General features: G+C 56.1%; 1 long non-coding RNA gene across 1 annotated transcript in view; it reads left to right on the top strand.

The window, feature by feature from the left end:
• The window catches only part of LOC132339827 (uncharacterized), a 28888-nt gene extending 14126 nt beyond the window's left edge, over positions 1-14762 (top strand). Inside the window, exons 2-3 of the long non-coding RNA XR_009489726.1 lie at positions 13968-14168; positions 14569-14762. This is a non-coding gene — a long non-coding RNA (uncharacterized LOC132339827). The remainder of the gene's footprint in view (positions 1-13967; positions 14169-14568) is intronic.
• The last annotated feature ends 517 nt before the right edge of the window (positions 14763-15279 follow it).

Here is a 15279-nt window from a genome sequence, read left to right as displayed (position 1 = left end):
TTTGGAGTGGCAGCTTTGGAGGCGGGGTTGTGCAGGAGGTGGCCCCTTAGGCCACGTAAAGGAAGAGTTACCCGGTGCTGAGGTGCTCAGGGCAGAGCAGTCCCGGTGCGTGTCACTTGTGTCACTTGTCTATGGTGCCTTCTGTGTGTATCGTGCCTTCTGTGTCTTTTGCCTCGTGCCCCACAAAGGATTATCCGAAGCCCAGGTGTCCATCTTTGCCACTGAGATCTCTGTGTTCCTCGGCCCAGTGCGTGTTCCTTCAAAGCCTTGGATCGGGAGGCTGGACAGGCAACAGCGTAGCATCTCTCTTAAGACATCTGACCGGATGGTTCTATTCAGGTCTTGTTCTGAGCTGTTCTCGACAGCTGTGCATGGCAACGATCCCTTCTAGCTGGTTAGGACTTGTACAAATTCCAGGATAGGGGGAGATTCTGACCGTAGGATTCTCAGGCGCCCTTCTTTGCCCCGCTTGCGAGAAGTCCTTCTGTTAGCGTCTTTGTTCCTCCAGGATTCTCTGAGCCTGACGGGCTCACCGTCGCTCTCACCCAGGTCATCTGGTCCCGCCTTCTCTGGGCCCTGGCTGGCATTCTTCTCGCCGAGAGCTTTCTCTCCCTGTTGTGTCCCCTCGTTTGTCTTGTTCTGTGTCACGGGTGTCTGGGTATTGGGCCCGAAGCTGCTCTGCCCTGCTGCACAGCCTGGTGTAGGTATAATAGGACGAGTCCTGGGGCCTGGGGAGTTGTAATGCAGGGTGTAGCTGGACTCTAGATGGCATTTGTCGATTGACACAAGATGTCTGGAAGGCCTAAGTTATCCTGCAGCCCTCTGACCCCTGTCCTCCCGTTCTTTCAGGTGCTGGCAGATGAAATCCGTGGCGGAGCGCCCCGTGGCGGGTGAGTGGTTCCCCTGAGCAGGTGAGGCACCGTTTCCCTTCGCAGGGGCGGCGTTAATGGTGACTGTGTGTTTACAGCGTTGTTCTTTGCCTTTATTTTTAGGACATAAAGCCGAACCTGAGGAGTCAAGGTAAGCGGGCAAGGTGAGCAGCGGGCCCTGGATGGAAGCAGTGGTTATTGCACAGGTCTCAATTTCTGCTGCATCTCTCAGCCTCCATTCTCCTTTGTGTGCTTCAGGCGGTCCATGGGTATCACGCCGAGACCCCGTCAGCGAGTGGCCGACAGACCCGGTTCGTCGCTCTGGTGGGAACTCGCTAAGCGGTACGGGGCTCTGTGATGGTGCCGTGACCTTTGCCATTTGAAGGTGACGCCTGGAGAGCCTTCAGGAAGGGCCGAGGAGTTGCTGTAAGTTGGGGAAGTGAGGAGGAGGAGCCTGACTCCCCTGAAGATTCAGCAAGCCAAATCACCTTGTCTCCTCTTGAGCCAGGCAGAGCCCGCGATGACGGCGGCGGCCTCCGAGCGTGGCCGTAGCGTGCGGCCCGAGGAGCCGGGCGTTCTTAGCAGAAGGGTGAGTAGCAGGCTTGGTGGGCTTTGGCCGCTGTGCAGCTAAGAGGGTGCAGTGATATTTGGTGTTGCTGATTGTAGCTGACCAAGAGACCAGAGCCCGGTGACTGCGGAAAATTCCCAGCGGGTGAGGCGGCCTTCCTTGGCAGCGGAGGCGGATTGTCATCCCCGGACGTCCAAGAGATAAGTGGAGGGTTACGAGCCCCCTGAGAGGGGGACGAAAGCGAGGTGCTGGGAGGGCCTTTGGAGTGGCAGCTTTGGAGGCGGGGTTGTGCAGGAGGTGGCCCCTTAGGCCACGTAAAGGAAGAGTTACCCGGTGCTGAGGTGCTCAGGGCAGAGCAGTCCCGGTGCGTGTCACTTGTGTCACTTGTCTATGGTGCCTTCTGTGTGTATCGTGCCTTCTGTGTCTTTTGCCTCGTGCCCCACAAAGGATTATCCGAAGCCCAGGTGTCCATCTTTGCCACTGAGATCTCTGTGTTCCTCGGCCCAGTGCGTATTCCTTCAAAGCCTTGACTCAGGAGGCTGGACAGGCAACGGCGTAGCATCTCTCTTAAGACATCTGACCGGATGGTTCTATTCAGGTCTTGTTCTGAGCTGTTCTCGACAGCTGTGCATGGCAACGATCCCTTCTAGCTGGTTAGGACTTGTACAAATTCCAGGATAGGGGGAGATTCTGACCGTAGGATTCTCAGGCGCCCTTCTTTGCCCCGCTTGCGAGAAGTCCTTCTGTTAGCGTCTTTGTTCCTCCAGGATTCTCTGAGCCTGACGGGCTCACCGTCGCTCTCACCCAGGTCATCTGGTCCCGCCTTCTCTGGGCCCTGGCTGGCATTCTTCTCGCCGAGAGCTTTCTCTCCCTGTTGTGTCCCCTCGTTTGTCTTGTTTTGTGTCACGGGTGTCTGGGTATTGGGCCCGAAGCTGCTCTGCCCTGCTGCACAGCCTGGTGTAGGTATAATAGGACGAGTCCTGGGGCCTGGGGAGTTGTAATGCAGGGTGTAGCTGGACTCTAGATGGCATTTGTCGATTGACACAAGATGTCTGGAAGGCCTAAGTTATCCTGCAGCCCTCTGACCCCTGTCCTCCCATTCTTTCAGGTGCTGGCAGATGAAATCCGTGGCGGAGCGCCCCGTGGAGGGTGAGTGATTCCCCTGAGCAGGTGAGGCACCGTTTGCCTTTGCAGGGGCGGCGTTAATGGTGACTGTGTGTTTACAGCGTTGTCCTTTGCCTTTATTTTTAGGACATAAAGCCGAACCTGAGGAGTCAAGGTAAGCGGGCAAGGTGAGCAGCGGGCCCTGGATGGAAGCAGTGGTTATTGCGCAGGTCTCAATTTCTGCTGCATCTCTCAGCCTCCATTCTCCTTTGTGTGCTTCAGGCGGTCCATGGGTATCACGCCGAGACCCCATCAGCGAGTGGCCGACAGACCCGGTTCGTCGCTCTCGTGGGAACTCGCTAAGCGGTACGGGGCTCTGTGATGGTGCCGTGACCTTTGCCATTTGAAGGTGACGCCTGGAGAGCCTTCAGGAAGGGCCGAGGAGTTGCTGTAAGTTGGGGAAGTGAGGAGGAGGAGCCTGACTGCCCTGAAGATTCAGCAAGCCAAATCACCTTGTCTCCTCTTGAGCCAGGCAGAGCCCGCGATGACGGCGGCGGCCTCCGAGCGTGGCCGTAGCGTGCGGCCCGAGGAGCCGGGCGTTCTTAGCAGAAGGGTGAGTAGCAGGCTTGGTGGGCTTTGGCCGCTGTGCAGCTAAGAGGGTGCAGTGATATTTGGTGTTGCTGATTGTAGCTGACCAAGAGACCAGAGCCCGGTGACTGCGGAAAATTCCCAGCGGGTGAGGCGGCCTTCCTTGGCAGCGGAGGCGGATTGTCATCCCCGGACGTCCAAGAGATAAGTGGAGGGTTACGAGCCCCCTGAGAGGGGGACGAAAGCGAGGTGCTGGGAGGGCCTTTGGAGTGGCAGCTTTGGAGGCGGGGTTGTGCAGGAGGTGGCCCCTTAGGCCACGTAAAGGAAGAGTTACCCGGTGCTGAGGTGCTCAGGGCAGAGCAGTCCCGGTGCGTGTCACTTGTGTCACTTGTCTATGGTGCCTTCTGTGTGTATCGTGCCTTCTGTGTCTTTTGCCTCGTGCCCCACAAAGGATTATCCGAAGCCCAGGTGTCCATCTTTGCCACTGAGATCTCTGTGTTCCTCGGCCCAGTGCGTATTCCTTCAAAGCCTTGACTCAGGAGGCTGGACAGGCAACGGCGTAGCATCTCTCTTAAGACATCTGACCGGATGGTTCTATTCAGGTCTTGTTCTGAGCTGTTCTCGACAGCTGTGCATGGCAACGATCCCTTCTAGCTGGTTAGGACTTGTACAAATTCCAGGATAGGGGGAGATTCTGACCGTAGGATTCTCAGGCGCCCTTCTTTGCCCCGCTTGCGAGAAGTCCTTCTGTTAGCGTCTTTGTTCCTCCAGGATTCTCTGAGCCTGACGGGCTCACCGTCGCTCTCACCCAGGTCATCTGGTCCCGCCTTCTCTGGGCCCTGGCTGGCATTCTTCTCGCCGAGAGCTTTCTCTCCCTGTTGTGTCCCCTCGTTTGTCTTGTTTTGTGTCACGGGTGTCTGGGTATTGGGCCCGAAGCTGCTCTGCCCTGCTGCACAGCCTGGTGTAGGTATAATAGGACGAGTCCTGGGGCCTGGGGAGTTGTAATGCAGGGTGTAGCTGGACTCTAGATGGCATTTGTCGATTGACACAAGATGTCTGGAAGGCCTAAGTTATCCTGCAGCCCTCTGACCCCTGTCCTCCCATTCTTTCAGGTGCTGGCAGATGAAATCCGTGGCGGAGCGCCCCGTGGAGGGTGAGTGATTCCCCTGAGCAGGTGAGGCACCGTTTGCCTTTGCAGGGGCGGCGTTAATGGTGACTGTGTGTTTACAGCGTTGTCCTTTGCCTTTATTTTTAGGACATAAAGCCGAACCTGAGGAGTCAAGGTAAGCGGGCAAGGTGAGCAGCGGGCCCTGGATGGAAGCAGTGGTTATTGCGCAGGTCTCAATTTCTGCTGCATCTCTCAGCCTCCATTCTCCTTTGTGTGCTTCAGGCGGTCCATGGGTATCACGCCGAGACCCCATCAGCGAGTGGCCGACAGACCCGGTTCGTCGCTCTCGTGGGAACTCGCTAAGCGGTACGGGGCTCTGTGATGGTGCCGTGACCTTTGCCATTTGAAGGTGACGCCTGGAGAGCCTTCAGGAAGGGCCGAGGAGTTGCTGTAAGTTGGGGAAGTGAGGAGGAGGAGCCTGACTGCCCTGAAGATTCAGCAATGCCAAATCACCTTGTCTCCTCTTGAGCCAGGCAGAGCCCGCGATGACGGCGGCGGCCTCCGAGCGTGGCCGTAGCGTGCGGCCCGAGGAGCCGGGCGTTCTTAGCAGAAGGGTGAGTAGCAGGCTTGGTGGGCTTTGGCCGCTGTGCAGCTAAGAGGGTGCAGTGATATTTGGTGTTGCTGATTGTAGCTGACCAAGAGACCAGAGCCCGGTGACTGCGGAAAATTCCCAGCGGGTGAGGCGGCCTTCCTTGGCAGCGGAGGCGGATTGTCATCCCCGGACGTCCAAGAGATAAGTGGAGGGTTACGAGCCCCCTGAGAGGGGGACGAAAGCGAGGTGCTGGGAGGGCCTTTGGAGTGGCAGCTTTGGAGGCGGGGTTGTGCAGGAGGTGGCCCCTTAGGCCACGTAAAGGAAGAGTTACCCGGTGCTGAGGTGCTCAGGGCAGAGCAGTCCCGGTGCGTGTCACTTGTGTCACTTGTCTATGGTGCCTTCTGTGTGTATCGTGCCTTCTGTGTCTTTTGCCTCGTGCCCCACAAAGGATTATCCGAAGCCCAGGTGTCCATCTTTGCCACTGAGATCTCTGTGTTCCTCGGCCCAGTGCGTGTTCCTTCAAAGCCTTGGATCGGGAGGCTGGACAGGCAACGGCGTAGCATCTCTCTTAAGACATCTGACCGGATGGTTCTATTCAGGTCTTGTTCTGAGCTGTTCTCGACAGCTGTGCATGGCAACGATCCCTTCTAGCTGGTTAGGACTTGTACAAATTCCAGGATAGGGGGAGATTCTGACCGTAGGATTCTCAGGCGCCCTTCTTTGCCCCGCTTGCGAGAAGTCCTTCTGTTAGCGTCTTTGTTCCTCCAGGATTCTCTGAGCCTGACGGGCTCACCGTCGCTCTCACCCAGGTCATCTGGTCCCGCCTTCTCTGGGCCCTGGCTGGCATTCTTCTCGCCGAGAGCTTTCTCTCCCTGTTGTGTCCCCTCGTTTGTCTTGTTTTGTGTCACGGGTGTCTGGGTATTGGGCCCGAAGCTGCTCTGCCCTGCTGCACAGCCTGGTGTAGGTATAATAGGACAAGTCCTGGGGCCTGGGGAGTTGTAATGCAGGGTGTAGCTGGACTCTAGATGGCATTTGTCGATTGACACAAGATGTCTGGAAGGCCTAAGTTATCCTGCAGCCCTCTGACCCCTGTCCTCCCATTCTTTCAGGTGCTGGCAGATGAAATCCGTGGCGGAGCGCCCCGTGGAGGGTGAGTGATTCCCCTGAGCAGGTGAGGCACCGTTTGCCTTTGCAGGGGCGGCGTTAATGGTGACTGTGTGTTTACAGCGTTGTCCTTTGCCTTTATTTTTAGGACATAAAGCCGAACCTGAGGAGTCAAGGTAAGCGGGCAAGGTGAGCAGCGGGCCCTGGATGGAAGCAGTGGTTATTGCGCAGGTCTCAATTTCTGCTGCATCTCTCAGCCTCCATTCTCCTTTGTGTGCTTCAGGCGGTCCATGGGTATCACGCCGAGACCCCATCAGCGAGTGGCCGACAGACCCGGTTCGTCGCTCTCGTGGGAACTCGCTAAGCGGTACGGGGCTCTGTGATGGTGCCGTGACCTTTGCCATTTGAAGGTGACGCCTGGAGAGCCTTCAGGAAGGGCCGAGGAGTTGCTGTAAGTTGGGGAAGTGAGGAGAAGGAGCCTGACTCCCCTGAAGATTCAGCAATGCCAAATCACCTTGTCTCCTCTTGAGCCAGGCAGAGCCCGCGATGACGGCGGCGGCCTCCGAGCGTGGCCGTAGCGTGCGGCCCGAGGAGCCGGGCGTTCTTAGCAGAAGGGTGAGTAGCAGGCTTGGTGGGCTTTGGCCGCTGTGCAGCTAAGAGGGTGCAGTGATATTTGGTGTTGCTGATTGTAGCTGACCAAGAGACCAGAGCCCGGTGACTGCGGAAAATTCCCAGCGGGTGAGGCGGCCTTCCTTGGCAGCGGAGGCGGATTGTCATCCCCGGACGTCCAAGAGATAAGTGGAGGGTTACGAGCCCCCTGAGAGGGGGACGAAAGCGAGGTGCTGGGAGGGCCTTTGGAGTGGCAGCTTTGGAGGCGGGGTTGTGCAGGAGGTGGCCCCTTAGGCCACGTAAAGGAAGAGTTACCCGGTGCTGAGGTGCTCAGGGCAGAGCAGTCCCGGTGCGTGTCACTTGTGTCACTTGTCTATGGTGCCTTCTGTGTGTATCGTGCCTTCTGTGTCTTTTGCCTCGTGCCCCACAAAGGATTATCCGAAGCCCAGGTGTCCATCTTTGCCACTGAGATCTCTGTGTTCCTCGGCCCAGTGCGTATTCCTTCAAAGCCTTGACTCAGGAGGCTGGACAGGCAACGGCGTAGCATCTCTCTTAAGACATCTGACCGGATGGTTCTATTCAGGTCTTGTTCTGAGCTGTTCTCGACAGCTGTGCATGGCAACGATCCCTTCTAGCTGGTTAGGACTTGTACAAATTCCAGGATAGGGGGAGATTCTGACCGTAGGATTCTCAGGCGCCCTTCTTTGCCCCGCTTGCGAGAAGTCCTTCTGTTAGCGTCTTTGTTCCTCCAGGATTCTCTGAGCCTGACGGGCTCACCGTCGCTCTCACCCAGGTCATCTGGTCCCGCCTTCTCTGGGCCCTGGCTGGCATTCTTCTCGCCGAGAGCTTTCTCTCCCTGTTGTGTCCCCTCGTTTGTCTTGTTTTGTGTCACGGGTGTCTGGGTATTGGGCCCGAAGCTGCTCTGCCCTGCTGCACAGCCTGGTGTAGGTATAATAGGACAAGTCCTGGGGCCTGGGGAGTTGTAATGCAGGGTGTAGCTGGACTCTAGATGGCATTTGTCGATTGACACAAGATGTCTGGAAGGCCTAAGTTATCCTGCAGCCCTCTGACCCCTGTCCTCCCATTCTTTCAGGTGCTGGCAGATGAAATCCGTGGCGGAGCGCCCCGTGGAGGGTGAGTGATTCCCCTGAGCAGGTGAGGCACCGTTTGCCTTTGCAGGGGCGGCGTTAATGGTGACTGTGTGTTTACAGCGTTGTCCTTTGCCTTTATTTTTAGGACATAAAGCCGAACCTGAGGAGTCAAGGTAAGCGGGCAAGGTGAGCAGCGGGCCCTGGATGGAAGCAGTGGTTATTGCGCAGGTCTCAATTTCTGCTGCATCTCTCAGCCTCCATTCTCCTTTGTGTGCTTCAGGCGGTCCATGGGTATCACGCCGAGACCCCATCAGCGAGTGGCCGACAGACCCGGTTCGTCGCTCTCGTGGGAACTCGCTAAGCGGTACGGGGCTCTGTGATGGTGCCGTGACCTTTGCCATTTGAAGGTGACGCCTGGAGAGCCTTCAGGAAGGGCCGAGGAGTTGCTGTAAGTTGGGGAAGTGAGGAGGAGGAGCCTGACTCCCCTGAAGATTCAGCAATGCCAAATCACCTTGTCTCCTCTTGAGCCAGGCAGAGCCCGCGATGACGGCGGCGGCCTCCGAGCGTGGCCGTAGCGTGCGGCCCGAGGAGCCGGGCGTTCTTAGCAGAAGGGTGAGTAGCAGGCTTGGTGGGCTTTGGCCGCTGTGCAGCTAAGAGGGTGCAGTGATATTTGGTGTTGCTGATTGTAGCTGACCAAGAGACCAGAGCCCGGTGACTGCGGAAAATTCCCAGCGGGTGAGGCGGCCTTCCTTGGCAGCGGAGGCGGATTGTCATCCCCGGACGTCCAAGAGATAAGTGGAGGGTTACGAGCCCCCTGAGAGGGGGACGAAAGCGAGGTGCTGGGAGGGCCTTTGGAGTGGCAGCTTTGGAGGCGGGGTTGTGCAGGAGGTGGCCCCTTAGGCCACGTAAAGGAAGAGTTACCCGGTGCTGAGGTGCTCAGGGCAGAGCAGTCCTGGTGCGTGTCACTTGTGTCACTTGTCTATGGTGCCTTCTGTGTGTATCGTGCCTTCTGTGTCTTTTGCCTCGTGCCCCACAAAGGATTATCCGAAGCCCAGGTGTCCATCTTTGCCACTGAGATCTCTGTGTTCCTCGGCCCAGTGCGTATTCCTTCAAAGCCTTGACTCAGGAGGCTGGACAGGCAACGGCGTAGCATCTCTCTTAAGACATCTGACCGGATGGTTCTATTCAGGTCTTGTTCTGAGCTGTTCTCGACAGCTGTGCATGGCAACGATCCCTTCTAGCTGGTTAGGACTTGTACAAATTCCAGGATAGGGGGAGATTCTGACCGTAGGATTCTCAGGCGCCCTTCTTTGCCCCGCTTGCGAGAAGTCCTTCTGTTAGCGTCTTTGTTCCTCCAGGATTCTCTGAGCCTGACGGGCTCACCGTCGCTCTCACCCAGGTCATCTGGTCCCGCCTTCTCTGGGCCCTGGCTGGCATTCTTCTCGCCGAGAGCTTTCTCTCCCTGTTGTGTCCCCTCGTTTGTCTTGTTTTGTGTCACGGGTGTCTGGGTATTGGGCCCGAAGCTGCTCTGCCCTGCTGCACAGCCTGGTGTAGGTATAATAGGACAAGTCCTGGGGCCTGGGGAGTTGTAATGCAGGGTGTAGCTGGACTCTAGATGGCATTTGTCGATTGACACAAGATGTCTGGAAGGCCTAAGTTATCCTGCAGCCCTCTGACCCCTGTCCTCCCATTCTTTCAGGTGCTGGCAGATGAAATCCGTGGCGGAGCGCCCCGTGGAGGGTGAGTGATTCCCCTGAGCAGGTGAGGCACCGTTTGCCTTTGCAGGGGCGGCGTTAATGGTGACTGTGTGTTTACAGCGTTGTCCTTTGCCTTTATTTTTAGGACATAAAGCCGAACCTGAGGAGTCAAGGTAAGCGGGCAAGGTGAGCAGCGGGCCCTGGATGGAAGCAGTGGTTATTGCGCAGGTCTCAATTTCTGCTGCATCTCTCAGCCTCCATTCTCCTTTGTGTGCTTCAGGCGGTCCATGGGTATCACGCCGAGACCCCATCAGCGAGTGGCCGACAGACCTGATTCGTCGCTCTCGTGGGAACTCGCTAAGCGGTACGGGGCTCTGTGATGGTGCCGTGACCTTTGCCATTTGAAGGTGACGCCTGGAGAGCCTTCAGGAAGGGCCGAGGAGTTGCTGTAAGTTGGGGAAGTGAGGAGGAGGAGCCTGACTCCCCTGAAGATTCAGCAATGCCAAATCACCTTGTCTCCTCTTGAGCCAGGCAGAGCCCGCGATGACGGCGGCGGCCTCCGAGCGTGGCCGTAGCGTGCGGCCCGAGGAGCCGGGCGTTCTTAGCAGAAGGGTGAGTAGCAGGCTTGGTGGGCTTTGGCCGCTGTGCAGCTAAGAGGGTGCAGTGATATTTGGTGTTGCTGATTGTAGCTGACCAAGAGACCAGAGCCCGGTGACTGCGGAAAATTCCCAGCGGGTGAGGCGGCCTTCCTTGGCAGCGGAGGCGGATTGTCATCCCCGGACGTCCAAGAGATAAGTGGAGGGTTACGAGCCCCCTGAGAGGGGGACGAAAGCGAGGTGCTGGGAGGGCCTTTGGAGTGGCAGCTTTGGAGGCGGGGTTGTGCAGGAGGTGGCCCCTTAGGCCACGTAAAGGAAGAGTTACCCGGTGCTGAGGTGCTCAGGGCAGAGCAGTCCCGGTGCGTGTCACTTGTGTCACTTGTCTATGGTGCCTTCTGTGTGTATCGTGCCTTCTGTGTCTTTTGCCTCGTGCCCCACAAAGGATTATCCGAAGCCCAGGTGTCCATCTTTGCCACTGAGATCTCTGTGTTCCTCGGCCCAGTGCGTATTCCTTCAAAGCCTTGACTCAGGAGGCTGGACAGGCAACGGCGTAGCATCTCTCTTAAGACATCTGACCGGATGGTTCTATTCAGGTCTTGTTCTGAGCTGTTCTCGACAGCTGTGCATGGCAACGATCCCTTCTAGCTGGTTAGGACTTGTACAAATTCCAGGATAGGGGGAGATTCTGACCATAGGATTCTCAGGCGCCCTTCTTTGCCCCGCTTGCGAGAAGTCCTTCTGTTAGCGTCTTTGTTCCTCCAGGATTCTCTGAGCCTGACGGGCTCACCGTCGCTCTCACCCAGGTCATCTGGTCCCGCCTTCTCTGGGCCCTGGCTGGCATTCTTCTCGCCGAGAGCTTTCTCTCCCCGTTGTGTCCTCTCGTTTGTCTTGTTCTGTGTCACGGGTGTCTGGGTATTGGGCCCGAAGCTGCTCTGCCCTGCTGCACAGCCTGGTGTAGGTATAATAGGACGAGTCCTGGGGCCTGGGGAGTTGTAATGCAGGGTGTAGCTGGACTCTAGATGGCATTTGTCGATTGACACAAGATGTCTGGAAGGCCTAAGTTATCCTGCAGCCCTCTGACCCCTGTCCTCCCATTCTTTCAGGTGCTGGCAGATGAAATCCGTGGCGGAGCGCCCCGTGGCGGGTGAGTGGTTCCCCTGAGCAGGTGAGGCACCGTTTGCCTTTGCAGGGGCGGCGTTAATGGTGACTGTGTGTTTACAGCGTTGTCCTTTGCCTTTATTTTTAGGACATAAAGCCGAACCTGAGGAGTCAAGGTAAGCGGGCAAGGTGAGCAGCGGGCCCTGGATGGAAGCAGTGGTTATTGCGCAGGTCTCAATTTCTGCTGCATCTCTCAGCCTCCATTCTCCTTTGTGTGCTTCAGGCGGTCCATGGGTATCACGCCGAGACCCCATCAGCGAGTGGCCGACAGACCCGGTTCGTCGCTCTCGTGGGAACTCGCTAAGCGGTACGGGGCTCTGTGATGGTGCCGTGACCTTTGCCATTTGAAGGTGACGCCTGGAGAGCCTTCAGGAAGGGCCGAGGAGTTGCTGTAAGTTGGGGAAGTGAGGAGGAGGAGCCTGACTCCCCTGAAGATTCAGCAATGCCAAATCACCTTGTCTCCTCTTGAGCCAGGCAGAGCCCGCGATGACGGCGGCCGCCTCCGAGCGTGGCCGTAGCGTGCGGCCCGAGGAGCCGGGCGTTCTTAGCAGAAGGGTGAGTAGCAGGCTTGGTGGGCTTTGGCCGCTGTGCAGCTAAGAGGGTGCAGTGATATTTGGTGTTGCTGATTGTAGCTGACCAAGAGACCAGAGCCCGGTGACTGCGGAAAATTCCCAGCGGGTGAGGCGGCCTTCCTTGGCAGCGGAGGCGGATTGTCATCCCCGGACGTCCAAGAGATAAGTGGAGGGTTACGAGCCCCCTGAGAGGGGGACGAAAGCGAGGTGCTGGGAGGGCCTTTGGAGTGGCAGCTTTGGAGGTGGGGTTGTGCAGGAGATGGCCCCTTAGGCCACGTAAAGGAAGAGTTACCCGGTGCTGAGGTGCTCAGGGCAGAGCAGTCCCGGTGCGTGTCACTTGTGTCACTTGTCTATGGTGCCTTCTGTGTGTATCGTGCCTTCTGTGTCTTTTGCCTCGTGCCCCACAAAGGATTATCCGAAGCCCAGGTGTCCATCTTTGCCACTGAGATCTCTGTGTTCCTCGGCCCAGTGCGTATTCCTTCAAAGCCTTGACTCAGGAGGCTGGACAGGCAACGGCGTAGCATCTCTCTTAAGACATCTGACCGGATGGTTCTATTCAGGTCTTGTTCTGAGCTGTTCTCGACAGCTGTGCATGGCAACGATCCCTTCTAGCTGGTTAGGACTTGTACAAATTCCAGGATAGGGGGAGATTCTGACCGTAGGATTCTGGGGCACCCATCTTTGCCCCGCTTGCGATAAGTCCTTCTGTTAGCGTCTTTGTTCCTCCAGGATTCTCTGAGCCTGACGGGCTCACCGTCGCTCTCACCCAGGTCATCTGGTCCCGCCTTCTCTGGGCCCTGGCTGGCATTCTTCTCGCCGAGAGCTTTCTCTCCCCGTTGTGTCCTCTCGTTTGTCTTGTTCTGTGTCACGGGTGTCTGGGTATTGGGCCCGAAGCTGCTCTGCCCTGCTGCACAGCCTGGTGTAGGTATAATAGGACGAGTCCTGGGGCCTGGGGAGTTGTAATGCAGGGTGTAGCTGGACTCTAGATGGCATTTGTCGATTGACACAAGATGTCTGGAAGGCCTAAGTTATCCTGCAGCCCTCTGACCCCTGTCCTCCCATTCTTTCAGGTGCTGGCAGATGAAATCCGTGGCGGAGCGCCCCGTGGCGGGTGAGTGGTTCCCCTGAGCAGGTGAGGCACCGTTTGCCTTCGCAGGGGCGGCGTTAATGGTGACTGTGTGTTTACAGCGTTGTCCTTTGCCTTTATTTTTAGGACATAAAGCCGAACCTGAGGAGTCAAGGTAAGCGGGCAAGGTGAGCAGCGGGCCCTGGATGGAAGCAGTGGTTATTGCGCAGGTCTCAATTTCTGCTGCATCTCTCAGCCTCCATTCTCCTTTGTGTGCTTCAGGCGGTCCATGGGTATCACGCCGAGACCCCATCAGCGAGTGGCCGACAGACCTGATTCGTCGCTCTCGTGGGAACTCGCTAAGCGGTACGGGGCTCTGTGATGGTGCCGTGACCTTTGCCATTTGAAGGTGACGCCTGGAGAGCCTTCAGGAAGGGCCGAGGAGTTGCTGTAAGTTGGGGAAGTAAGGAGGAGGAGCCTGACTGCCCTGAAGATTCAGCAATGCCAAATCACCTTGTCTCCTCTTGAGCCAGGCAGAGCCCGCGATGACGGCGGCGGCCTCCGAGCGTGGCCGTAGCGTGCGGCCCGAGGAGCCGGGCGTTCTTAGCAGAAGGGTGAGTAGCAGGCTTGGTGGGCTTTGGCCGCTGTGCAGCTAAGAGGGTGCAGTGATATTTGGTGTTGCTGATTGTAGCCTCATCCCAGAGCACCAATGGGCCTTGAGCACTTCCAGGCGTGGGGCAGTCGCAGCATCTCTGAGCAACCTCTGCCAGCCAAGTGCCAGAGGAGGCAGAAAGCCCTTCCCACCCGGAGCAGAGGCCGCTGCAGCTTCGTGCAGCCTCGTGTCACCGAGCGTGCGAGACAGAAGGGCCCTTCCCGTGGAGGGATAGCAGCACCCAAAGATCTTTTTCGGGAAAAGCAGAGCGATGGAACACCAAAGTAGCCCTCAGTTCTTCAGCAGGTTTGGGAACAACTTGAAGGAGGAGCAGAGCTGGCCTGGTGCCTGCCAGCTCTGCAGGCAGTGGGGATGGAGAAGCTGCAGTTGTCTGTCTTCTCGGCCGAGTCTTTAAAAATGAGGCGCTTTTCTGTAGCTCCTTTTCAAGCATTACATGAAAGTTCCCCCTAGAAGTCCAAAGGCAGCTGTTTTCTTAGCAGAAGGAAGTCTGGAAGAGGCAAAGCAGGCAAAGACATCAGAGGAGTCTGGATAAAAACCTTGGCTAACCTCTTTTTCCTCCCTCTTCCAAACAGCCAATTTTGAAGCGCTCACCAGAGATCTGCCAGAGATCTGGGAGGAAAAGCAGAGCCAAGCACTGAGAACTGACGTGTGAGCCCTGGTGAGGACTGCCGCTCCCTCTGCCTTGGTGTGGGACCTCCTGAGCTCCCATTCCTGTGCTGGGAGTGTTTCTCCTCTCATCCAGCCAAGCCAGAGACCTCCTAGGGAACAAGCAGGTAAGGTTTAAGTACCGACATCTCCCAAGTAAGAGGCGACATGACAAAAGGAAATGGCCTCAAGTTGCAGCAGGGAAGGCTTAGGTTGGATTTGAGGAAAAATTTCTTCACTGAAGGTGTGGTCAGGCCTAGGAGCAGGCTGCCCAGGGAAGCCCCCATCCCTGGAGACATTTAAAGGGTGTTTAGGGACCTGATTTGGGAGGGGCTTGGCAGTGCCGGGGCAACAGCTGGGCTCGGTGACCTTAGAAGGCTTTTCCAGCCTAAAGGATCCTATGGTTCTGAACAGCCTTGACCCCCCTGGCTCTTACACAGCACCTGGATAGGGAGGGAGGGAGGGAAGGAGGGAGGGAGTGAAATCCTCTCTTCACATGTGCCAATTAATCTGCGAAACTCATCCCAGCAGGTCAGCATGAAGACTGAACGTGTAAGAAGACGTGGGGTGAAATGGAGAATCTGGCAGGAGCATCCGACGCACACGTGCACAAGTTTTGCTTTTTGCTTGGATTTCAACTCAGAAGTTGTAAGGAATTTGGGAATGAGATGGGACGTTTCAGAAGAAGAGGAATGAGGAGAAGAGGAAGTTGTTGTTACAGTCCTGGCAAAATTTTTTGTTCTAGCTAATAAAAGAAGTTAAAAAAAAAAAAAAAAGGCAAAAAAAGTGGTTTCTTTCATTCAATATTGTATTCGTTGGTGGTATATGGTGTGTTGTTTTATTTCTTGGTATTATGAAATCTGCGTAATTTGTTTTTTGAGTGAAGCTAACTTTATGGATGGGTTGGTTTTTATTTGAGGTAGGATTATATTCAATAGGTTCCTTTAATAGACTTCTGATAGGTATTGTTGGGATTTTGGTTTTGTTTATTGGATGTATAAACATAGAGATTTGGTAGGGGTAGCTCGGCTGCTGGAGTGTTGGGTGTTAATTTATTAGATGGCTTTTGTTAAATGCAGTTTTTAATTTTTGAATTGTTTTTTTGAATGTAGTGGCTTTAAGGTGGTTTTTAAGAATTGATTGTATTGTTTTATGCTGTTTGTAGTTGGTGTATGATAAGGGATATGGTGTACGTCTTGAAGTGTTACGGTTTTAGCGTTCCCAAGTTCCGATTTATTT

Source organism: Haemorhous mexicanus, chromosome 2, assembly GCF_027477595.1.
Source record: "Haemorhous mexicanus isolate bHaeMex1 chromosome 2, bHaeMex1.pri, whole genome shotgun sequence".
NCBI lineage: Eukaryota > Metazoa > Chordata > Aves > Passeriformes > Fringillidae > Haemorhous > Haemorhous mexicanus.
This window is presented reverse-complemented; position numbering and strand designations above follow the sequence as displayed.